The sequence below is a fragment of the Buteo buteo genome, chromosome 1 (genome assembly GCF_964188355.1).
Source record: "Buteo buteo chromosome 1, bButBut1.hap1.1, whole genome shotgun sequence".
Taxonomy (NCBI): Eukaryota; Metazoa; Chordata; class Aves; order Accipitriformes; family Accipitridae; genus Buteo; species Buteo buteo.
Genome location: NC_134171.1, coordinates 26,605,592 through 26,631,571, shown reverse-complemented (window position 1 = coordinate 26,631,571; position 25,980 = coordinate 26,605,592). Strand labels below are relative to the sequence as shown.

The window sequence follows — 25,980 nt, the reverse complement described above, 5'->3', positions numbered from 1 at the left end:
TGGTAGCATTTTCCCTTCTCACTAAGAAACAGTTTAGGTGATTATTTATACAAAACTTCCCATTTATTTCCATAAGGCCTGACATTACTGTTTGCAAGTGCAGCATGTTCTAGGAGGGGGTAATGAAACAATACAGCTGTGAAAGGGGAAATCCAGTCAAGCTTACAGAATTAATACATTTTCAAGAAAATATGGTTAAGTGCAAAAAGCTATATGTGTGCATTTTTACTTCGATTAATAAAACTGGTTTGTTTTAATTTGGGGATTTAACATTAAAGACATGGTAGACTGAAGATGCACTGAAATATGCCTGTATTAACTTAAAATAAGCACCCATAGTTTTGCACCAGTAAATGGTTTTGTATCAGTAGTGGCTTCAACTGTGTTAGGGCAACATCCCTCTATCCTTTCTGCCTAATGCCACTAATAAGATGAAAAATGATTACATGTGACAGCGAGGGATTTTTCTGTGTTAAGGATGTGGCTTGTGAGCGGCTCAGGTGCTTATGAATGATAGATTCACCCTTTGATAGCAGCTGAGAAAAAAGGATATGCTTAGGGAGAATTTTGGCCATGGAGCTATAGATATTTAGTAACCTTTGAAAAGCTTAAATGCAGAAACAGCAGCTGAGAAGCATAGTAGCAGTAGATTAGCACAAGTGCAGAGCTCCCTCATGGAGCAAGGGAATTGGGACAAACACGGACAAACACAGAAGAGGAGAATTGTGAGAATTTCTGTGAGAGAGGGGGACAGGAACAGAGAAGCCCATGACGGACAGCTCAGGGTAGTGCTGAGGCATTTGCTTAAAGAAATGAGGAAAATGGCAGGAGACTTCTTTTCCTATTAGGAAAAACAACCAGACAAGCATTTAAAATGTGTCACTTGCTCTGCTAGTGGCTTGAGCATGGCAACGAACACTTAGTTACCTTAAACAGAACCCTGTTCAAGTATTTTATTGTAGAATGTGTTTACTATTCTATATTTGTTTTCAGAAAATAATGGAAAATATTGCATATAATTTGGGGATTGTATCTAGTGTTTCTTCTGGGAGGCAGGCTTTTTAAATAGCACTTGGAATTGTTCAACTGCAAAGCTTTCAGTTAAGACAAATGATATGTCTAAACCTGGACTACAGATAACCACTGCGGTGTAGTCAAGTTGTCTCAATTAATAAAAAAGATGGCGTATTCACTGAGTCCTTGGCTTAAAGTCGTTCTACAAATTTGTGCTAGAACATCTCCACACATTCCCTAACCATTCCAGCTATTAAACACTTTAGGATACAACTAGGGTAATTGGTGAACATCAGCGGCTATCGCACAGGTCCCTCAAGAACAGCCTGAGCTGCCTGTGCAAGTGTCTGCGGCTCAGGAGAGCTACTGACTGCCAGTTTGGGGTGGAAATCTGATGCTTTCTTATGTTCTTTTCACTGTATGTTAATCAAACAGATGCTAAGTCCAGGCTGGATTCCTATATTTAACTGCTGCTTTAACTCTGTGGCAAAACAGTGAGGCAAGTGATGCAAAAAGCAGCTGCTCTCTGGCACCATAGCTGTGAACAGAAAACATCTCGCTCCCAGGCTCTCCACAGCCCTCCTCGTTTTCAACAGCTAGTTAGCAGCCTTGGTGTTAACTGATAATCAAAGGTGGTTTAAACTTACCTTATTTACTTTCCCTGGTCATGCACTTGGGTGCATACACATCTGTTGCTTCCTCTCAGCAGAGGCTATGCTAACAGAAAATTACATCCTCTGTCCCAAACCAGTCGGAGTCGATTCAAGGTGCCTGCCTTTCTTTCACCCCCTTCATCTTCAGCAGCACTGAAGTTAGACTCTTAGTTACGCACCTCTCAGATGACATGTCAACGGCAGGGACTGCGTAGAGAGGGAGTCACCTATGGAATAAATTTTCACAAGAGAATTAGGCTTTGACAGCCTTATGAAGGCTGTCAAATAATATAAATTCTATAACACTTTTCTTAAAAAAAAAAACAAAAACAAAAACAAAAAAAACCCAAACAACAAAAAATCAACCAAACAAAACCCCCAAAACCTGAAACTTTACTGTATTCTTTCATTCTCTTCTTAAGACCTTGTCTAATCTAAGATTTCTGTAGCAGATGAGAGAAAACCAAATTAGTCCACTAGTGATTTCACTTTGCTAGTCTAATGTATATTGAAGCTGCTCAGTTACTAATAAGGTAGGTGTATAAAAAACCTTTGAGGAGAAAAGCCACAGAGAGCATAGACCACTGAAGAGCAGTGTTTTAAGAAAAATTGTGCAAAGAATACTTATAAGCACCATGCTGGCTGAGATGTTCGATACAGCTCTTTTTTACCTTGACTATAGTATGTTTGTATAAGCAGTAACAGACTTCTCTGTCATGTGGTGGCTTACTTGAAAAGGTCAACCTTTTGTAAGACATGCATTTACTATGCTTATTGTTTTCTATTGTAGGCAAAAATTTGACTTCCTAAAAATCGTTACTGTACCGGGCAAATAATTTCTGAAAAAGTAATTCAGAGGTGAAAATTTACTGTGCAGTGGAGAGGATTTAATTCAATTATCTATGTGTTACACTACTTAATGAAATGTGGGACATCCACAACTTTCTAATATAGCAAATTAAAAAGCAAAAGTACAGCCAGAAAATGACCTGTCTCTAGCTCTTTTTCCTGTCCAAATGGTTTATGCCCCTGCAGTACCAGTGGGTTAGAGAGAGGTAGGATGTTTCTATATATGCGTTTACTGTGTAAATATTTATATCCATCTACATGAACACATTTTTCATGTTTGCATCAGTATTATACTGTGATATCAAGAGAGCTTGGGACATGCCTATGTATTTGTAGACCACTGACAGTCTTCTGGAATTTGGTATATTCTATAGTAAAATAAGGTCCAAATTTTGTCTTGTGTCTCTCTCTAAGAAGTCACAAACTTGACTGAACCACACTAGTAGAATAATTTGGAATGTGCCCCTAAAATATAAGAGGATGCTCTTGCTGTCAGCTTACCACTTCAATTATTTAAATGTTGCATCTGCCTCGGGATGCTTTTTCCATGTTTGATACTAGCTGATTGCAATTCAAATATTTATATGCAGTACATTTTATGTAAATCATAGCGTATACTGTCTTATCCATTACATGTATTTAGAAAGCATTTTCACTTCAGGCTTTTAATTCTGAGGATGGTATGTTGGCTTCTTTCCTAACATTGGCTCCACCAGGGAAAAGGGCCTTTGTTTGTCAGTGGTATTCAGCACAATTTGCCCTCTGGCAATGGAGGTAGATGGCCTACTAAAGTCTCTTTGATACTTGCAGATTGATTAGCAAAAACTTAAACACTAATTTGAGCAAACTAAAAGATTTTTTTCAACAATAATTCAAGTGTCTTAAACATTTAGGGTTTTTTTTTACTGACTGACTTGGTTTTGTATTTAGAAACTGTTACATGAACATTGTATTTTTTCAAGAAGAAACTTGTGCTTAATGACATTGAAAAATCTGTGTGCTTTATATCTTTTGTGATGATGGTCTGCTTCACATCAATGCTATTCATCTTAACGCCATAACAATAATTTCAATTTATAATTTGAATGATGCATTAAACATAGAACTCAATTGTGTCTAAAATTTCAATATTTTACTGCTTGAAGTTCCCCTCCCCACCTTGATTAATTTCAAAGCTGGCTGGATGTATGCTTGTGTGTCTCCTGAGTCTGACCAAATTCCCCTTATAATTGATGGAAAGTTTTTTATTAACTTCAGCATGAGTTGGCTTAGTCCATAACTTACAGGTGTGGACCTGGAAAGCCTGGATAGTGCTCTTCAAAATCAGCATAATACCTTTGGGAGCAGCAGGATGGTGTAAATGTTATTTCTTTATCAGGGCTAGGGTTCTTCTTGTAGAAGAACAAAATAGCAGGTGGAAAAGTAAGGAGCCTACTACAAACCTTAGAAGAATATGAAAGAGTTTGAGGTCTGCAAGGTCAGGCAAGGTAGCTGGCTTCAGTATTTGACCTAGTATTCTGCTGATCTTATGTTTAACATCAGTAAAGCATGTGAATTTTTCCACTTCAGAAAAGAACCTGTGAAAGTGAGCTTGCCTGTGTTCTGGGATACCTGTTACTGGCATGTGGCAGTGTTTGGGATGATGCTGTATTTGTCAAGAAGATGCGGAAAGAGGAACTGTAGATTACTGTCACGGTGTAACCGCAGCCAGCAACTAAGCACCACACAGCTGCTCGCTCACGCGCCCCCTGCAGTGGGATGGGGGAGAGAATCAGAAAGGTAGAAGTGAGAAAACTCACGGGCTGAGATAAGGACGTTTTAATAGGTAAGGCAAAAACCATGCATGCAAGCAAAGAAAAAAAGGAATTAATTCAGCACTTCCCATCTGCAGGCAGGTGTTCAGCCATCTCCAGGAAAGCAGGGCTCCGTCACATGTAACAGTTACTTGGGAAGATACACGCCATCACTCCAAGTGTCCACCACCTTCCTTCTTCTTCCCCCAGCTTTATATGCTGAGCATGATGTCATATGGTCTGGGATATCCCTTGGGTCAGCTGGGGTCAGCTGCCCTGGCTGTGTGTCCGTCCCCCCCAGCTTCTTGTGCCCCCCCAGCCTGCTCGCTGGTGGGGTGGGGTGAGAAGCAGAAAAGGCCTTGGCTCTGTGTGAGCCCTGCTCAGCAGTAACAAAAACATCCCTGTGTTATCAACACTGTTTTCAGCACAAATCCAAAACATAGCCCCTCACTAGCTACTATGGAGAGAATTAATTCTATCCCAGCCAAAACCAGAACAAGTACTTAAAGAATAATTTTTCAGTAGCTCAGACTGGAAAGGTCCATCTGGGTTCTTATGGCCTGTCCTCTGCAGTTGCAGACAGTCTCATAGCAGTGAAGGTCCTTCTTCTGGCAAGCTGATGGCTGGTGTAGTTCAGTTTGCTAAGGATGTATTGAATTGCTTTTGCTTTGTAGTTGTGTATCATCAGTCTTTCTTCATTGATTAAGAAGTTTATTTTCTGCCTGTTCCTTTTGGTGATGTCTGAAGAATCTAAATGAACTTTACATATATATCTCCAACAACGTAGATTCACATTTAAGATAAAAAGTACCTACACCCACAAGAAAACAGATGCACTAAGGAAGATTCCTTTTATTTTGGGGGGGGGGGGGGGGGGAGAGGCACACTTGGATATTTTATTATGAAAATTGCTTTTCATCTCTGCTTTTTGTCAGCTACCATCAGGAGCATAATGAGATGAATTAGACAAAGCAAACTAAGCAATTGCTCGTGCCCTCTATTCATTTATGAAGTACATGCGTGGCTTCAAGGGCCTTAGTTTAAAAAACAAACAAAGCTCTTCTGGGATATTGTTAACCCAGGCATTCATAAATGGTATATTCATTTAATCACTTTTGAGCCTTCAGGATTCAAGGTAGTAGTTCAAACTTTCTTCATCCATTCATGAATGCTGGAAGCTTGTTTTGTGGGGTGTGTGGAGGTTCTCATATACCTGTCTGAATCCAGGTTTTAAACTTTATGAAACGTTTCTTCACTCATCCTTCGCCTTCTCCCCTGTCTTTCTGAAAATAATATGAAATTTCAGATAAATTAGAAGATTTGGCACTGCTGTTGCTGCTTGATAATTTGTGATGAAAGCAGATGATCACAATGATGGGAGGTTTTAAGCTTCTAGGTTGTTAAAGACTAAGCAAATTTGTTGTGCTCTGAGTTTTGCTAAAAGGACTAATTTTTTGTTTCCTGGAAATATCACAATGTTTTGCTTCAGGATAGGATGGATGCTTCAGAATAGCAAAAGGCAGGGCAAGCTTGGGAAATGTTTCTCTTCCTGTAGGGCAGAAGTGTAGCTTTGAATGCTGCAGGTGCAGCAGCTGGGATGCAAACCTGCTTCTGCTTTTATCTCAAGTGTAGGACTACAAGACTACAGGTCTACAAGTGTGAACCAGCAGTCTGAGTGCAGCTGCTAGGGCTAACTACCTCTCCACCCGCAAAAACATACTCTTGGCCTCATAACATGAATTTGTTGCTATATCATTTTCCTTTTGTTCAAACTGAAATAAACTGCAATCTGAATCCAGGTTCCTTACTCATAAACTCATTTTCTTTCTTCCTCAAAATTTTCTGTATGTGAAACCCTTGGATCCAGTCCTTGCACACACTCAGAGTGAGTATGCAGATCTCAGCCACTGGTAGTGGTTTTGTTTCTTCAGTCCAGCCACAGCTCAACTGGTATTAACAGGGCTGTGTGTGATGGGATAGTTGGTATTCTGCTCTGAGGTAAACAGCTTCTGGCCATGCAATACGAATATTTGATCAGTTTGGGAAGAACATGATCCTACCCCTGTGTCTTGAGTATAAGCTAATTTCATTTACTCAGGTGCTGTTCACTGGCAGTTTAACCAGAGAATTGGGCACATCATCACTGCTGAGCACGTGTCGATCTGTCCAGATTCCTTGCCCTGTTAAATATTCACTCCCTGATTATGAGCTTGGCTGAACCTCATCTCCAGTGAGGAACACAGCAGCCTGGGGACATATAACCCAGCTGGGGACCCATCAGAGGGCAGCATGTGATAGCTGGGAGAGGCTGGAACAACATGTGTTGTATTTATACACCAGACATGCCCCAAAACACCCCTGTTGCCTTGAATTTGGCGCTTTTGGCGGTGCAGGAGTTGAATTTGAGAGCTCTCCTGGGCAGTTTTCACCTTGCCAGCACTGGCTGCTTGTGGTGTTTTTGTCAGTGTAAATTTGACCTGTTACCTGCTGCAAGCTCATTTCTTTTGCAGCCTGTAGGTAAACTACAGTACAAAGATCCCTCCTGTCTGGCAATTTGGCTGCAAGCTTACAAAACTGGCTGGCAGTGGGAAATGGGACTTGGTCCAGTGTTTGCGCTGGAAATTTTTTCACATGGTTTATGGTAGCAGTTGTTGCTGGGGAGAGCCTGTCAGCCAAACTCAGCAGCCAATGCTGACTGCTGCAACTTCCATGACTGTTGTCAAAACTTAAGTTATTGATGATTATTCTTTAAAACACAGTTCATGAAAGAAGACTTTTGTGTGATTTTCACCTTTCATTTTCAGAATACATACATTTGGCCAAGTAAGCTCAAAGGAATCAGAAATCAGATACCACTACCGCCCAAAGCCTTATCTAAAATTTTAAACATTTTTGGATGGGATTGAGGATTGGTAAAGCTAAGTTTGGCCAGAAAGACAAACACAAGGCACAGCTGTAGTTACTAAGCAAGTTATGTGTGCACAAATGGGAAAACACTGGGCCCAAACTGCCTTTTCATTTTTAGAAACTGCCTGCGGACTAAGCCTTAAGAGATTTTCCTGTTGCTGGTAGCAGAGGTAAATCTGTTGCCCTCTTTACAGACAGCAACTAGAAGCAACAAACTTAGAGGAGCAGAGAGTGTGGGGCAAGGGATAGGGAAGCTGAAACACTGAATATAAATCATTCTATGATTCTGAGTTGGAAGGGACCTTAAAGATCATCTAGTTCCAATCCCATAAGCTTACCCATAAACTCTCAGTCAGCTGCTCATCCATCCCCCGGCAGAGCCCCATGCACTCCAGCTGGTCATTGACATAGAGGGTGACACCCCCTCCTCGTCTCCCCTGCTTGTCCTTCCTAAACAGCCTGTATCCTTCCATTCCAGCACTCCAGTCATAGGACCCATCCCACCATGCCTCAGTGATGCCAATAAGATCATAGCCCTGCAGGTGTGTGCACGCCTCAAACTCATCTGGTTTATTCCCTGTTTGCATAGAGGCATTTAAGTTGGGCCCCTGATGAAGTTGACTTACTGGCTGGAGTGGCTGGAATTCCTTTGTGCTGTTCATCAGGTGCTCTCCTGCTGACCTATGATCCCTCTCCAGGCTCTGGGCATCTACTGCTGGCAGTGGCATCAAACTGGTAGGAGTGGGATGGATTGAGGTTTCCCTCACCCGGCAACTTTAGTTTAAAGGCCTCTTCACCACCTTGGCAAGCCTATGACCGAAGATGCTCTTCCCCTTCTCTGATGGACCCTGTTAGCCCCCAGCAGACCAGGTTTCTCAAAGCAAGTCCCATGGTCTAAGTAGCCAAACCCTTGGCTGTGGCACCAGTCCTGTAACCATTTGTTGATTCGCCAGATTCAACTGGTCCTTTCAAACACCTTCCCTTTGACCAGGAGGATTGATGAAAAATACTAGGGCTAGTTATTTCACAACAACAGAGCCAGCATGTTTGTATCTAGCCATATCATTACTGAAAGGTGCACAGGCAGTAAGTTTTGCATGTACCACATACCAAAATCAAAACCAACAGAGGATTGGAATTCAGTTCCAGCTCATTTACTGGATAGCCAGGTAAAAACTTGAAGACTGGGACATAGTTTTAATTATACTTATTTTGACAGGTTTCCAAAGTTCTGCTGAATCTCTTTTCTTGTACTGAAGAGAGGTTCAGGGAAGAGTGGTTCTCTCCCACAAACTGTTCCAGCATATTAAAATGGCAAAGTTTGGCTTCTCTCCTTAGAAGCCTTTTAAGTCGGAGTGTGACATTGTTCTCACAAGTGCTGTCGTTTGGCCAGCTGGAAGTCTACCATATCCCATTCTATGCTATTTGCTGAGAGTGAAAGAGGAGAACAGCAATGGAGAGGGTAGTTGTCATAGTTATCAGATTAATTCTGTCTTCATTTGCAAGTTTAAACAAGTTATGTTGAACGCGTATTGGAACCTGGATTAAAAATGTAATGCATGTGTATCTTACAGCATTTAACCAGTTTCAGGTGCCCTTTTTCTTGCTCATAAAATGCCCCTTTCTTTCCCCCCCGAGTAAGTTCCACAGTTGTCAAGACTATCAAGATCTTACTTGTTTGCTTCAGTGCAAAAATTATTATATAGCCTTGAATTCTTGTTAGCGGTGGGTATCCAGCACATCCAAGAAAAGGAGTTGGACCTGTTTCTTCTTAGGCAGCATCAACAGATTTGTTTATTAAATTCCAACCTGTTACTCCTGTGGAAATCAGCGGAAAGCTTTCGGGATGGCACAGGTTGTTGCTTGAGCGTAACTGGTCCTGCCAAACCTTAATGATACACAGGAGGGAAGGAAGGAAGGAAGGAACCTCACTAGACTCTCAGGGTATATTTAGGCAGTGAACAAACATCCTGCTCCCAATGCATCTGTGTGGCTGGAAGAAGTGACTGCCAGAAAACTGTCCTTAACTGCTTTTCACCCTCTCAAATCTGCTGGTAGAAATACCCGTGGTCGCATTCCCTGCCCTGCTTTCACTCACATTGAGCTTGGCTAGTTTAAAGAGGCTGGTTGGTGAGCGTTTGCCGTGTTGGCTCGTTTTCCTCGGAGAGGGCAGGGTGTGATCCCACGAGCAGCTCCACTGGCAGGTTTGAAGGAGCAAGTCCGTTGGATGGAGAAGAGTCATGTGCAGGATGGTGACCCATGTCTTTGCACCATTGTGGTTGTTCCTCGGTTGGAGTTTGCTTCCCCCTAGTCCTCCCCTGCATCCCGGAGGGGTGATGTGCAGTGCTGTGGGTAGCTGTGAAAGCTGAACACCCCGGGATGGGGTTTAAGCCCTGCCACGTTCTGAGTGCAGTCCCTGGGGAAGCGGCTCTTTATTGCTGGTTGAGCACGTTTGATGGGAATTTTTTGCCGAATAAAAAACGGAGCTCCAGGAGCATTGTGTTTACTGTCACCCTTAGCACAAGCAACACCTCTAAATTAGATTTACTGTTATTGCATGTGTCAGTTCTGGAAAATCAAATTATTTGGTGTGTTTGTTTTTACAGCTCAAGGATAAATCTCACTTCTAGCATAAGCAGGTGTAATTTCATTGAAGTAAATGCAGTTGTACTTCTGTCTGAATTCTTGGATTTGGCCATAAATCTTTGCTGCCTTTTAAAGAGACTTTCTCAGTTGCATTCAGTTCAGAGTCACACTGTGAAAGCTTTGCGCTGGTTTTGGAAAATGGGGAGGGGAAGACTCCCTGCGCACTTCAGCCTTCCCCAAAAGATTGCTTCTGTCACAGCAGATTAATCTCGGAAGTTTACAGGCTAGGAGCACAAGGCATAGCAGTGAAGATGTGTTAAAGGGGGAGGAGAGGGGCCTCTTCTGCCGGTCAGAGCACGGGCGGGGGGGAGCGTGGAAATAGTAAAAGCAGTGGGAAGGGAGGAGAAGACACACCCCTGATGGAGCGGTGCCTTCCAGGGAGAAGCACCCACTCGCTCACAGCTGGAGCCGGCGAACACAAGCGTGCACAGTCCGTGAGGAGAGTGGGAGCTGACATGATGTGCTTCAACTCGATACAAAATGAATGAGCTGCTGTTCTCGGGGGTATTCGGCCCCCGTGGGTGAAGTACAAGTACACGGCTGCAGCAAGTACACTTGGCATCATCTGATGCCTAGGCACACGCTAGCGGAGACGGGGACCAGGCAGAGCGTTGAGTTGGGTGTTTGTGTGTGGCGTGCTTGGCATTAAATTCCTGTTTGCTGCAACAAAAAGGTAAGAAACTTTAAAAGTGACAAGGAAAAAACCTCAGCCTCTCCCCCCCAGACAACAGTCTCACGTTAGGAGTAGCCTTTGTCTTGAGCTGTATTTTCAAAGCTATGGTCCATTAGTCTAAAGCTTCTGTGTGGATGCCTGCAAGGCAAATTACAGCTCCTAGTGTGACAAAGGCAAGTCAGATTTCTTTTCTCCAAGAGCTGACACTTAACAACCTTCAGGAGAGCACTGTAGCAGAAATGCTGGACTGTGTGCTGAGCGGTAAGGATTTGATGCTGTTCTCCCTCTCCTTTATCCCTTCAGATGTTGCTCATTTGAGCAGTAAGCTAACTAATGGATCCTGATGATTAATATGTTTGGGGGTCTGTGTCCCGCTCAGAATTGCAGGTCCCCGAACAGGCTGCGGTTACTGGCTGCATACTGACCAGCCTGATTCTGTAGAGGATGATCATAATTTGTTTTTACTGCTAAAGCTGTGTTAATGGATAAAAAGATGCTGTAGGTAAGAACAGCAGAAACCTCATTTACTGAAGAGAAGAAACTCCTGTGTTTTCCCCCAAACATACAGTGCCTGTATAATTATTTATGTGTAATTCCCAGCTAAGTTCTAGCTAGCCAGTCTGGGCTTTCTTCTTTCAGCCCGTAATTGACAATGGAGATTGTGCAATTTGAAATCTTTGTAGAGCTCCAAAAGAAGTAAAAATGTTTAAAGACAGAAGTATTACACTGTATGGAGGGATACATACATGTAAAAATATATTTAGTTGAAGTGAAATGGTTAATGGCTTTTTTGACAGAAGAGGAAACTTCATGATTTAAATGTAATGTATTGCCTTGAGGTCTCTGTGCTTACTTAATCTTATCTGTATTCATAAAGAATTTGCAGCAGGAGAAATTTCATTGATTTGTTAATTGATATATAGCTTTGAATCCTCATTATGCTGGGTGCAGGGGGGAAGGAAGAGAGACAAGCACATTTATCTTTTGCTTTAAACTCAGCAGCTTCACTCTTAAATTAGGTTTCTTGCATGTTATGGAACCTCATTGCTCTCCCTGTTCTGTGCAGTAATTTTTGCTTTCTTAAAGGATAGCAAACATTGCTGAGTCTTGATCCTCTATCGTAAATATATGAAGTGTTTCATCTCTTAAACTATGGCTTTAATTATGTTTTTGTAGCTGTTGCCTTGCAGTTAATGTAATTATAACAACTTGTGAGTGAGGAAGAGGATATTATTTAGCCCTGGAGCATTTCTCAGTAAAAATTGGCTTATTTATTTTAGTAGGTTAAGAGAAAGAAAGAGGAGGATAGTGGGATTTTATTATGTAATACCAGCTAGATCTTTTTTATATTTTTTTTAAGTACAGGTTAGTTTTCCCTTCTACAACAGTGGATGTATATAAATAAATATCCTTATCTATGAAGATATTTTAAACACTGATCAGTTGGAATACAGATGAGGATCAAACTGCGTGAATTAGTATTTTAGATAATTAAGGTGTGTATTGAAGGTCTGTGGTGTTTCTTGTATTGTTACAGTCTGTTGGGTATCCTGTTGAGCAAGGCTTTCTGGTTCACCGTTTGGAGTTTCCTGTGTTTCGTGACATGAAGTAAAACTCTGTTACTGGGGACAAAATTCTGATCTAATTGATATTAGTGCTAGTATTGATTCAACTGCTCTGTATAGCTTTAATTTGTGTTAGAGTGCAGACTTTGCTCCGGTGTAGTTTAAGATAGGCTGAGATAACCTTATTCTCTGGGTAAATTAATCCAGGTCAAAAACTGAAATTTAACAATTCTAAATTGGGGAGTATTAAGTCAGTAAGAAGTATTCCGTTTCATTTCCTCCTATTAGAAAATAACTCATATCCCTGAATTTGTTTTGGTATCTGCCAAGGAAAACAACATCCCCTTTTTTTTCTGTTGTTGTATTTTGATGTGATATTAAAGCCTTCTCTATATGCTTTAAGAAGTTTCCAAATTGGGAATATCTTTATGGCTGAATTTAATAATTCTTAAAAAAAATAAACCAGAAAATCTTATATCCAACTGATCCATCTAAAATGGTGGTCTAGTGATTTGGGGAGAAGGTGGCCTGCTGTTCAAAGCTCTTTTCATGTTTCCAGAAAAGTGTTTTTTTTCCCTAACAAGCCAAACATAACATTTCCTCAGGAAAGGGAAGTGGTCTGCAGTGGTTTATGAAAGATGCCCCTGGTTTACATCAGGAGAGCAGGTTCCTGGGGTGACCATGTGCTTCAGGGACTGTAAGTGCACCCACTCTTTCATCTCAGGTCTTCAGTCATTGTCATTTAGTGTGTGCAGATGAGGAAAACCCTGAAGAAATGGTAAAGTGACCTGAGGTTGCATATTTGTGGAGAGGACTTGAAGAATAACAAGGAGCCAGCTTGTCTGTCAGATAGCAGTGTGTTGTCTAGCACCCAAACTGTTAGTGGGACTTACTGATTCAGAGCTGGTTCTGGTCTTACCAGTACAATTTAGTCTTTACAAAATGTGGATTCATATAATATGTCAGGCTGCCTCATACTTTCTTTTTATTTTAAAAGTAGAATCTGACTAGGTTATAGTAGTCTTCATAATATATGATTAGCAACAGAAGGCTAGATCAAGCCATCAATTTTTAAGCAGAAATCTTCTTTGCTACCAGTGGAGAATTGCTTAAAAATTGATGGCACAATCTGGCCCACAATGAACAGGGGATTTCTGCAGAAAGCGTTAGTTGTACTTCTACTCAGTCTCCAGCCTGGTAGTGGCAGGGACCTAGAAACTCAAGGCCAGTCTGCTGGAGTAGTCTGATACTTGTTGGAAGACAAAAGGCTTAAGGACTATTTTTTTAAAAAAAAAAAAAAAGGTTAAAAAGCTAACAAACCCTTAGAAAAATTATAAACCACAGCTATTTTCCTTTCAGTGAAAGCAACTATATTTCTCTAATGGCATACATAACTGAAGTACATAATCATTCTCTAAGCAACAGAGAGACTTCCAAATGCACAGAAATGAAGGTTGTTACCTTTATTTGTTCATGTTATGTTGTTGAGGTGTAAATACATTTTACATAAACATTTTGCTGTATTAAGTGCTACTAGACTTTGTAGTTACAAATTAGAAAAGCAGAGTAGGGCCTCTTCTGTACCTCAGAGGATATGCTTGGGCAAGTACTTGTAACTGTAAATAAAGACGAAAGGCTTGTGCCATGCATCATTATTTTTAATCAAGTAAAATGTGTTTTACTCCACGAAAACTCTACAGTAATTGAAAGCAAAGACATTTCAGTTGGTCATTATCTCTTAGGAAGAGAGGTGGTCAGGGGTGCTGATGAAGGGTGTAGTCCCACGTGAAAATATTTAAGGACTGCGGAGGTTGGAGGGTAGACCTCTGTACTTGCTCAGGGTGTAGGTGACACCTGGCAGCCTTATTTTTTCTGATCTGCTCAAAAAAGACAACTGGGGAAGTTGCAGTGTTAACTTCTTCACCCTGTTAGCTGAATGCTCAGTCACGGAAATGGTTGGGCTGTAGACTTAAATTAACCCTGCCAGGTACAGTGAAGTAGACTCTAAGGCTGTCCCAGGCTCGTGTGCAGTGCAGTGCCCCACTAAAACATTAGCAGAGCATGGGAGCATGACCTTGATCCTTATATACCTTTTTGGAGACACCAACAAGAACAAAACTTTTTGGGTTTGTTGGTGTGGTTTGCTCTCCATCACATTGTAGTCTTAGAGTGGCCCTTGTTGGAGTAGAAGACACAACAGCAGCAACCTTGGAATATTTGGAGTCCAGGACATCTGTCCCAGTCACCAGGATGGATGGGCGCCCAGGGGACCTGAGCTGCCGGGGCTCTCGGCATGTTGTTTCACCCCTGCCAGCCTCCCTCTGCCCAGGGCTGAGACAGACCCGTAGGCTGGTCATCTGCATAAGCACAGCATCGCCATGTCCATCTGCACAGCACATCTCCGTCCTGTGCATCGAGGCATTTCTGTTAGACAGTCACAGGAAAAAAGTTACCCTGGAAAGGACTGCAGTCGGTCACCTAGACCAGCCTCCTGCCCAAGCCAGGCAGGGTTCAGGATTACCTCAGGACCATCTCTGGTTGGTATTGTCAAAAACCTCCAAGAACAGAGATTGCACAGCCTCTTCGAGTATCTCTCTGGGCTTACTTGCTTTCTTGGCAAAGAAACTTGGGTTTTCTTTATTTTTTAAACCCTCCCATGAGCGACTGGGCTAAAGAAGCCCACCTAGTCTCCAGGCTAAACAAGCATGGTTCCTGCACCTTGGTGGCCCTCGGCTGGACACCATGTACTGGTGGGCCCAAACCTGGATGCAGAACTCCAGATACAGCCTTATGAGTGCCACATGTAGGGTGTTTTTTGGGGTCAGTGGTGTTACCACTGCGCCTCTCGGTTTATTCACTTCCCAGTGAAACCTCCATTACCCTTCAGCTTGTGGGGTGGGCATTGTATACCAGCGATCCACCTCCAGGATGCAAGTTGCATTAGTCACTGGTGTACAAAACCTGGGGCTGGAAGGAGAAATTGTCTTATACTCAAGTACTGTCACATATTGTGCAGACCTCTCCTGCAGGATGGTGCCCCATGAATTACACTGCTCTCTGCAACCGCCTTGCCTCCGCTGTGTCCCTGGGCCGGGTACAACCCTCTGCGAGAGGAGTGCGGGGGAAAGGGGGTGATGAGGGAGGTGGGCACCATCAGCAGTACTGTGACGCACTGCCTCCAAAGGCGCTTACTGGAAAACAACCTGGAAAAAATGGACCTGGCAGAAGTGGTGGGGAGGAGGAAACTGTCACCCCCTTCCTGAGGAGGCAGCGTCTCCTCGGGGCTCGATCCAGGAGAGGGGCTCCTTTCTCACACCTCTGCAGGCTGGAAGGTCGTGGGCTGTTTTCCTCAGAGGTCTTGGCCTTTTCCCCTCAGAAATGAGTCTCAAATCCTGTGTAGCAGCCCTGACACAATTTTCTAGGTATCGTTTTTCTGCGTTATTGGCAGGCTCTGGTTTGACCCCTTTTAACTCCGTCAGCTTGGAAAAGGATATGTAGGGCACCATACCGAAGCACTTGCACAGCTGCTCTTGCAGCATTTCTGGCACTTAGAGCCATCAGCAAAATCTGCCATTTGAACTGAAACTTCCTATGTCTGCTTTTTAGCCTTGGGACAAATTTTTTTAATTTTATTTATTTAACTTTAGAGGTAAATCATTTAACCGTATTTGAGTTACCAGAATGTGAAGAGAATACAGGCAAGTAGTCTTTTGTGTGAAAATAATTCATAAATTACAAGACGCTTTATGAGGAGATATTGGGTTGATTGGAAAGCTGTAATTAACTGGTTAGAAGCAGGATGCAGCCGCCTTTGATTTGCATGCATCCCACGGTGTGGGAGTCCCCCAGCTGGAGCCCTGCTCGTTCCTCACTGCCTGGGCAAGTCCAGCAGCCCAACTGCTTGTATTTTTTTCTCACCTTCCTGAATTTCTTCCTATGCTCTTTTCTTTGTTTGTGCTGGCAGCTGCAATGGTGATTGTTCTATACAATTGTATCTTGCATAACGATAGAGTAATTAACATATCTCCCTTTAAGAGTTTGCACCAGCAGGTCATGTTTTGAGTCTAATCATTGATTCCAACGACCGTTTAGGCTTGAAAAACTTCCAATATTTGCAATACTGAGATCTAATTTTAACCCTTTAATTTATAAAATGTTAGCAATAGGCATGGTGAAGTCCTTGCTGATTCTGCAAAGCCCAGTGGAAGGTCCATGCAGCTGAAGCGAAGGAATGAGTGGGGTTTTGGTTGGGGAGATCCACACAGGTCACCACTGGATATTGAAAAGGGGAAAATCCCAGCTCACTGCATGGAAGGAAGTGGAACAGAGCGCCCTTTTTCTTCTTCTTTACAATGAGGCTGTCTCACACTTTCATTGTAAAATTTCTGGGCAAGTCCATTGCATTTGTAAATATGGGTCTTCTTTCCAACCTGGCTGCTTTCATAGAATCGTAAAACAGCCCAGGTTAGGAAGGAACATCAGAAGACAATCTGATGAACCTTTCATGGGAAAGGGAGCCTAAATGAGATCATCTAGCATCCTGTCCCTGGAGAGGTTGTTGCAGTGAATTATTGTACTTCATGAGGAGCCACATGGAAATTACAAGAGGCAACGGGTACAAGTTGCACCAGGAGACATATCATCTTGACATAAGAAAGAAATTAAACCTCTAGCTATGTACATATGCATCCATGTGTGACTCGCACTCCTGTGTTGGATGGATGCAATAGTTAACCATATGCACATGTAGTTAAGACCTGGCTTAGGAAGCCTATGTTTATTCCAGATCTACTTGCTAAGCCATTTTGAAGCAACAGATCAATCCCTGTAAGCTTTGCAAGCTTGCTGAAGTGAGATGTTTAATGGGAATTGCATCTCTTCCCTTCAGTGTGCTGTGTCTTTAATCCTGCCCTTATTACTTGAGATGGGATGATTTTTTTCACTCTACTACTTTTTTCTCAGAGTCAGTTACAAACTAGGATGATGTAGGGTCCCACATTTTTGTGCACAGTGCATGAACCTTGCTCGGATGCTCACTGGAGATGAGCCCTTCTTAAAAGAGGGGAGTTGTGAGCTGCACGCAGGAGGCAGGGGTGGGAGAGTAGGACTAAGCAGCTCTCTTCTGGAGAATGATTATTATCCCTGTAGAGGCACTATACATTGCATAAAGTGGCCTCCTGTTTTTGAGGAGGGGTGGGCAGAAGCAGGCGGCAACCCACCTCGTTCCCCAGTGCAGCTAACCCACCCTTTGTGGTAACGTCACGGGAAACCGCATGCTTTCTTCATGTGACAGCTCCAGAAGCGCGCGCGTGTACCTGCGCGCTCACGCTGCTGGTGTCTCACGGTGGCTGGCGTGACCTAGAAGGCAGCCAGCCGTGGTGGGTGCTGGGGTCCTGCAGCCGGCCCTGCTGGGGGCTCAGGCAGGGAGCAGGGCAGGCAGAGCAGCTCTGCGGGGAGGGGGAGGAGGGCAGTCCCCAGCTAGGGAAGCTTGCGCCTCTCCTGCCCACCTTCGGGAAAGGGGTGTTGGTTAAGTTGTACCAAGAGTTAGTGGTTGGTGAATAGTATTCGCTTCAGAAATGAAGGCGTGTAGTGATTGTGTATGTCCTGGCTTCAGCTCGGTGCTCGTGTGAGGTTGTTACCTAGGCTGTCATTTCTACAGTGTGCAACTTTCAGAGGAACCCAAGTGACCTTGGGGCCTGAGCTTTTGGAAAAGGCATTAAAAAAACTTATTATGATCTTTCTACTCTTTCAGTTTAAACAACGTCAGGTTTTCACAGCCTGAAGAATTATTCCTGTTTGTTTTGTTAGTGTCTGCTTTAAATAGCGTTATTTTGGAAGAAGGAAGGTTCATGTACTTTGTATGTCTATTTATGCTTTCTGCATACTACTTCCCGGACTTGTGTGTGGTATTTTAAGCTTGATTACCTCCCAGTGTTGATATGTCTGCGCTGCCTCTCTAAATTCAGCTGATGCCTGTTGGCTTTATTGCGTGTTTCCAAAAATACAAACTTCAGAGCAACAGGATTCAACTAAAATAAGCGTCGAAAGGAAATAGTGGCAGTATGCTTATATACACTGTGCTACAAACAAACAGCGAACATTAAACATACAGCAGTTCTTTCAACTACCCTGTCTCATCATATGCTGGAGCTCTGTCTGCCTGAGTGCTTTCTAACTTGCTCTTTCTGTTTCTTCATGCTTCCGTGGATTCAGAGAGAGGTAAATGATTTTTGTTTTTCCATTTTCGTGTTTATCCTTCCAGCATGCACCAAACAATGTCATATCAGTTTGCTTTTATCAATGAACAGAAGCTAATCTTCAGTGAGTAAATTCATATCTCTCTGTCAGCTTTTAACAGTATTGTCAAGTTGATATTGCCTGTTGGTTTATTTTTTTCCAGGTCCCAAACCCTGTAGTACTAGAATAGTTTAAAATCATGTGATGCGATGGGTTTTGATGTTTGCTTCTGGTGTTTGAATTTAAAGTTTAGATTATGTTGTCCTCTGCAATTTGAAATGCAAGAAAGTTGTATTAAAATCCCACCTTTTATTTAAAAAATTAAAAACCTATGATACTAAGAGTAGGGGATTTAAGAGCTAGGTTTAGTGAGAGGTGGAAATGTCAATGTTTATTTCCTATTTTTGGTATTTGTTTTGGATCCAGCTGGGTTGGTCGCTTGTCTTTTGAGTTAGAAGAAAAGTTGTCCCCAGTATGTTTGATTTGTTTGGATGTACAAAGGGATCGTTTGGGATTCTCTACAATGCTTCCCATTTCATGGGAGTGCAGACAGTAAGGCATTGTAGTCAGGTGCTTTGCAGCACAAGGGCTGCAGCCACTCCAAAGGCTCTTACTGATAGAACTGCATCCCTTAGATGAGATTTGGGGTTTGTTTGTTCTTCTAAATTGCAAGGACTTGAAAGTAGGACTGGGTAGAAGGAATGTGGTTTAGAGATGCGGACTGTTCCTCGTGCTTGCTTTGTGGAATATAATGAGAATGGTTTCCAGGCTTGACTGGTTTTTAATCAATTCTTTAGGCAGTGTTGGCCTAGGGAAATGTTTGAACTTTCTTGATTATGGCTTTGCAATCTAATGTAGATTTCATGCATGTGGGAAGTGATGATCCTCCCAGACTAACACTGGCAAAAGTGTGCTGCAAGCAGATTTGTGGGTAGTGTCTGTGCACGATTGCTGTGTTCTCTGTCTGAATAATAAAGAACAAAGGAGAACTGGTAAGCATTGCTTATAAAATAAATCACACTGGAGAGATTAACTGTTCTAGTGTAGTCTGCTGTCTTCTTCAGTTAAATCTGTAGTAGTGCTTTGAGCATCTCAACTTGATGTATCTCTTTATTAAATCTTTAAATATTCCTTATAAACAAAGGCCCATGTCTTCCAATTAGATCTGGAAGATAGAAGCATTGTCAAAAATAGCTAAATACTTATTTGTCAAAACCAAATATACAGGATCTGCTGCAAAGAGGCTGTTCAGAGGTTCACAGGCATAACCACACATTCATTTACTTAAAGGAAGTTCAGCGTTCATCAAAAATGCTAGACTAGCCATCCTGAGGAGTTAAACCACCACTTTGCAATGCTACAAAGGAGAAGCAGCAACTGCAATGGCCTTGATAGCCTGCCTCATTTGTGTCACTTTGCATTGAAAGCTGTGCTGTGCAGGATAGGAAAGCAGCCCCTTGCTTGTGCATATCTCATAAATGCTGTGAAGCAATTAAACAAACAAAAAAATCACCATGAAAAATTTGTGGCAGTAAAGTCAGCGGTCAGTGATTTTCATAGGATCTGCTCCTGAATTTCTGTCTTCCTTTAGGTCCATTTACAAAACAAGCTGAGGTCTAACCTGCTGCTTGACTTTTTGACTTGCTGCATCTGGCTAGCAGTTGGTGAGCAGCAGTAAGCCCTACCTGCCCCCAAGCACCAGCTGAACGTGGCGCGCTGGTAGCTGGGACCCCCTCGTGCTGCTGGCACGTGGTGCGGGGTCCTGCATGCTCCGGCGGAGGCAGCCTGTGTCCCTGGGACCCTCTCCCCGGTGCCCTGCCAGTGCTACAAGAGCACGGAGTCTCCAGGGCAGTCTTGGTAGTGACCACGGCACGAGTGATAGACTGTCCTCCTTGCCCTGACAGCAGTACTTCAGCCTTATGAACGTGAGGTGGGCTTGGGAAGGAGGACCAGCATGGAACATAAATCTTAGCTGTACAATCTGTACTGCTGTCACTATGTTAACACAGCTCATGGATCTGGAGAGCTTAGATACTGAGTTGCACTTTGACATGACTCCATCTGTGTAAATCTGTGGCCCTTTGGAGGGGTGGAATATAGCCCTTGGTAGGAGGAAGGGAAATGGTTTGTAACATCTCAGAGTCATATTTCTGGCTAGGGAGGCAGCGGTGGCAAGGCAGACCGGAGTCCTGTCCCCTCCCCACAAGAGGAGGTGGTGGGCAGCGTTGAGACATGGAGAGCGTGTCTGGGGGAACGGCTTCTGCAGCTTTGTGAGGATCAGGCCGCAGGAAGGAAATTGGAGTGAAAGTCGTGCAAATGCTTTCAGGCTTGGAAGCGCTGGGCTCTGAAGGGCTGAGCTGGGTATCGGACATATCAGCTCTGTGAGGGTTTTAACAAATTTTGGAAGCACGCTGAACTGTGGTGATGATAAGACATCAAAGAAAAACCAGCAGGCTGTGTGTTTTAGGGCTGCCAGATTAAAGCCTTTGAGTATCACACAAAGTAGCCATAGCTCCTCCTTGAGAGTTAGCAAGTGACGTTATCAAGGAATGAAGCAAACAGCCTTTCAGCAGGGGATAATTTGCCCTACAAACTTTATGCATGAATTAGAAAAACAAGATATGCTGTGTCAATGCCAGACTATTTGAGGAGAAATTCAGTAAATGCAAAACTGATGTTTTGCTGCAAGGAAACCCATTTTCAAGTTGTGTGAGAACTGAAATATGAAAAGTCTCCCCAAAGTCTCCAATTGGGAGGCCATCTTAACTACTTGCATCAAAAATTAATGACCAGTGTAACGTAGTGGTGGCCAAGTCTGCCGTTCTGGGTTGTAGCTGGGGAGCAGCCAAAGAGGTGCAGGAGCTCTGGGGGACGGAGCGCTTGGAGTGAAGAAAAATTGCAAGGCTTTCGTATGTTTTCAGGATTGCCAGCAAATGTCGGAAGCATAGGGAAAATGTGTTCTCTCCCACATCTCTTCCAACTCTAATCACTGAGGAGAGAGGAGTACCTGTGCTTAAATGCACCATGACTATCTGGGAGAAATGGGAAGGAGAAGACTAGTGCAGGATTTGATTCCTCCTGCAGGATTTGATTCCAGAGTGGTTGGTATAGTCACCTGGAGATGAAGCTGTGGGTTTCCTTCGGAGGGTGTGGAAGGGAAGCAGTGGTTTTATTCAGTGTCTGTTTGGTATCTGGTAGGTGAAATGGAAGTTGAAAGGTCCTCAGTAAATCTTCCACAAACAGATTTTGCAGCTTGTGTGAATCCTGTTTGTTTCATCTAGTTCTGGTTTCATACTTCTGGGTGTTTCTCCCTAACTTTGCAAACTCCTTGATGTGAGCCCAATAAAGACAAGTGAACTGAACAGAGTCCCAGAATTAATTTCAGCTCTAAATCAGTCCCCTCCCTCCTATGTGAAAGAGGGTCCTTTTAAAAGATGTAAAATATTAATCCAGAAGATCTGTAATTTCTGTTATACATATTACTGCAGGATTTCTTGCACCTCATCTTCTCTGCCGATTATGATACTAGAATATTTGTGTGTCATGGAAAAACCCCATCAGAGTATGGTCTTGTTGGTGTTACATTTGTCCGCTTTTCTCCTCATATGTCTCCTCTCACTTGCCTTGTTCTTCTCTGCTCATTTACACATGTTCATGTCTCACTGGTGAATAGCAGCCTCCCGCCAGGTGCCTTCTGACCCTGCTCAGCTGTACCGGTGGCTGCTCTCCCCTTTTTTCCCCCTGCTTGCACAAATCACGGTCAGCTGTTTGCAGGAAAGCAAAGTGAAGCCGGAAGGTAATAGACTCAGGAGATGGTTTCCCCACAGCCCGGCGGTGTGTGCTCTGTGACGTTGCAGGAGTCACAGAAGTCTGTACATCAGTACGTAGAAACCGACAGTCATCTTCTGTAGGCTATTCTGGATGAATTTCAATCAATTTTAAGCCGAGCCCAGAGGATATCATTTTCTGGTTCAGGAATTCTTGTTACAATTTGTAATACATAAATCCGTAAAGCAATTTACATTTTGCTGCATGTGTATCATTTTAATATAGTTGTTTTAAATAGCAATTTAATTTTGATTGATAAGAGTAAAAAAAAAAAAATTCAGACTTCAGGGCTAGGGTGTTGGGGTTTTTTAACCAAAAAAAAAGAATTAATGCCATTCTACACTCCTTTGAATAAATAAGTTTATAGTGAGAAGGTAATGGAGGATATGCTGCTCTTTCAGGCTGTACTTAATTGGGATGCCTCCTAGGACTTTAGCTAATAGTGGCAAATGGCTATGACTGCTACTCAAACAGGACAGCGTTAGCATAAATTGCATTTAATGTGATTATATTCATCCAAGGTTGAGCAGCTAAGTAATGCCTAGCCAGGTGTTAAATAGGTATGGCTATCTAAGGTTTAGTCAATTACTGCAGACATTTGCCAATTAAAGAGGGTAAAAGAGCAAACCAAAATGAAATTCCTTTCTACTTAGCACCTTACATTGACTTTGCAATTCTCCAAATTGCTTTTTAAATAGTCTCTCTCTAGTCCTGTACTCTTTCAAAATAAAGACATTTCTACTGAATTTTTAACTGTTCAGCAGAACCAGTCTTACCCACTTGTGCAGCAAAATAATTTTCTTACCAGTTTTTCTGGTTTTCTAGCTTTTGCCAGAGTACTGATTTACATCTAGTCTCTATAACTGCAAAGATACTACTGGATCATGTAGTACATGTGCAAATTATTTAAAAAAAATAAAACAAGCAAACAACCTACTATGCAGTACCCCTTCTCTGTAATCCTGTATCAACAGAAGTAGTGTGCTTGTGTTATAAAGTTTTAAGAATATACAGCTTTTTTCTGCAACAAAATACATTATTCTTCCACTAAACATCTTGCTGCTCTCCCCACTGATATAGAAGGGAATTTTACCAAGAGCTGTGGTTCAAATCCCACAGATTTCATGTGCACACACACGCTATTGAGACAGGGAAGACTCCAGCTGGATGAGATGTGATCTATTAACCCTATGCTACCTTTGTATCCAGCTATGGGCTTTGTAAAGGCTTTTGATTTTCTTTTTCCGCTTGTTTTCCCAGCAAGGTGTAAAGACAGGGGAATGGTAAGAGAAGGCATTTGCCCTTTTCCATAAATTTCTATTGCAAACACGTTTCTCAGCACTTCTTCATTATCAAAGGGGCCTGTTGCACATAAATCTCACTTAAATGTTAATAAGCTTCAAGTGAGCTGCAGTCGAATGAAGGTTTACAGATGAAGCGACCCAGAAGGGATCTGAAGTGAAAGAAGAACCAGACAGCAGTCTTCTGGCTTATTTGGTATTCAAGGCTTTGGACAAAAAAAGAAGCTGTTGCCTTCTGGTCCTATGTAGGGAAACACAAAACTTTTCCCAAGTTTTACTTTGTAATTGATGCTGCGGGGAGCAGATACTCTGGAATCCCTAAAGCCATACTTTTCTTCTCCAAGAGGGACCGTGGAGCTTGGCTTTCCCAATGCCTAGAAATGCCCAAAGCAAGGCTGCAAGGCTCCTGCTGGTGTTGGAGGAGCCAGCTGCCACCAGCCTGTACCACCATCTCCAGGTCCTGGCTACTGGGCTGCTGTGTAGGACTGCTTGCGCGAGTGCATGGGCATGGGCATCTAGGTGACTTCATGAATTAATGAAAACAGTAGTATTGTTTGCGCTGTCAGAAGGGAGAAGGGCGGTTTGTGTGCTAATTTTGATTGATGATTTGAAAACAGGTGGTGCTGGCAGGGTTGCGCTTGGTGCAGTACCACAGGTTTTGAAGAACTTGGATTTCCTCCTCTGTCTCAGCAGATTTACAGATGCAGGCCCTGATCATCTAAAGGTTTATGCATATTCACAATCGGTGCATGTAATTAGCCAATTTACTTTCTTCAAGCTGTTCAGGTACTTAAAGTGAAACACTGGTGTTTGAGTCTGAAACGCCACTGCAAGGGTTTTATTAGTTTTCAGTAGTTGAAACTGATGTAGTAGCTGGGGTTTCAGTTTCTCCTGTAATTGTGCTATACCGCCTTGTTTATGAATGCATACCATTACAAGCAGAAATATTTACAGAAGCTGCAGGACCAAGTGCCGGAGAGGCTTGACGGGAGCGTTATGTGCACCACTCCGGTACTGAGGCAGCACTTACTGAGCTGAGGCGAGGGCTGGGTGCCCCCAGCAGCGCCATCCCGGCACCCACCAACACTCCCGCAGGTGGGAAGTGGCGTTTCTGGCACTTCTTCAAGGTGACTCAGCGTGAGTAGAATTTGACAGGACAAAGACAAGACATTTCTCGCAGCCTCGGGGGCTTTGCAGGCCACACACAGGAGACTCGCTGCCAACAGTAGAGGCGTCAGTGTTTCTTCAAGAAGAACACCCAGTATCAGTACCAGCTGGGGGATGAAGAGATTGAGAGCAGCCCTGCAGAGAAGTAGGGTACTGGTGGATAAAAAGCTGGACGTGAGCCGGCGATGTGTGCTTGCAGCCCAGAAAGCCAACCGTATCCTGGGCTGCATAAGAGAAGTGTGGCCAGCAGGTCGAGGGAGGTGATTCTGCCCCTCTGCTCTGCTCTGGTGAGACCCCACCTGGAGTACTGTGTTCAGCTCGGGGGTCCTCAGCACAGGGAAAGACATGGACCTGTTGGAGCAGGTGCAGAGGAGGGCCACAAAAATTATCAGAGGGAGGGAACACCTCTCCTATGAAGAAAGGCTGAGAGAACTGTCGTTCTTTAGTCTGGAGAAGAGAAGGCTCTGGGGAGACTTTATTGCAGCCTTTCAGTACTTAAAGGGGGCTTATAAGGAAGATGGGGACAGACTTTTTAGTAGAGCGTGTTGTGATAGGACAAAGGGTAATGGTTTTAAGCTAAAGGAGGGTAGATTTAGACTAGGTAAAAGGAAGAAATTTTTTACAATGAAGGTGGTTAAACACTGGAACAGGTTGCCCAGAGAGGTGGTAGGTGCCCCATCACTGGAAACATTCAAGGTCAGGTTGGATGGGGCTCTGAGCAACCTGATCTCATTGAAGATGTCCCTCCTTATTGCAGGGGGGTTGGACTAGATGACCCTTAAAGGTCCCTTCCAACCTAAACCTTTTAAAAAAAAAAGGCCTGCAGCAGTCCATGGAGGAGAGTGTTAGTGGCCTACATGTAGGGTTGCTACCAGCTCCATCAGAAAGTCAACACATTGCATTTTGACCAAAAAATAACATCTTAGTGGGCAAGTGCAGAGCAGGCCTGTCTTACCAGGACTGTTGCCATCCTCCTCTTGCAGGGACAACAGGGTTGCAGGCACTCCTGTGGCAGGACTAAAGTGGCGGGTGAGCCCCCCTTGTCACCTGGAGTGTCCCACTACAGATACTGCATCCATAACACTCATCAGACCCCTTCTCCCTGCCCTTACCACAGGTCTTGCCATTCAGAGAGTTTACTGAGCCAGGCTCAGGGTGATACCTCATTCATTTGACTGTCATTAGCCTTCCAGGAACAGAGGAATGTTCTTATCAAAAAGCACACAAGCTTGTTAATGTCAGTGCTGCCCTCCATGTTGATCTCCTTTGATCAGAAAAGTAAATTTATGCTTGTAAGAGGAATGAGCTCAGCAGGCTGCCCCCAGTCCACCTCTCTGCCTTTAAAAT

General features: G+C 43.2%; 1 protein-coding gene across 10 annotated transcripts in view; it reads left to right on the top strand.

Annotated features, from left to right (window-relative positions):
* APBB2 (amyloid beta precursor protein binding family B member 2) overlaps positions 1–25,980 on the top strand; it is a 208,221-nt gene that overhangs the window by 168,372 nt on the left and 13,869 nt on the right. Inside the window, exon 1 of one of the 10 annotated variants that reach the window (XM_075024938.1) lies at positions 17,843–18,319. The exons of the other annotated variants lie outside the window; for them this stretch is intronic. The gene's annotated coding sequence lies outside the window, so the exon portion shown is untranslated. Of the gene's footprint in view, positions 1–17,842; positions 18,320–25,980 lie in introns of those variants that run through there. 10 annotated transcript variants of the gene reach the window in all.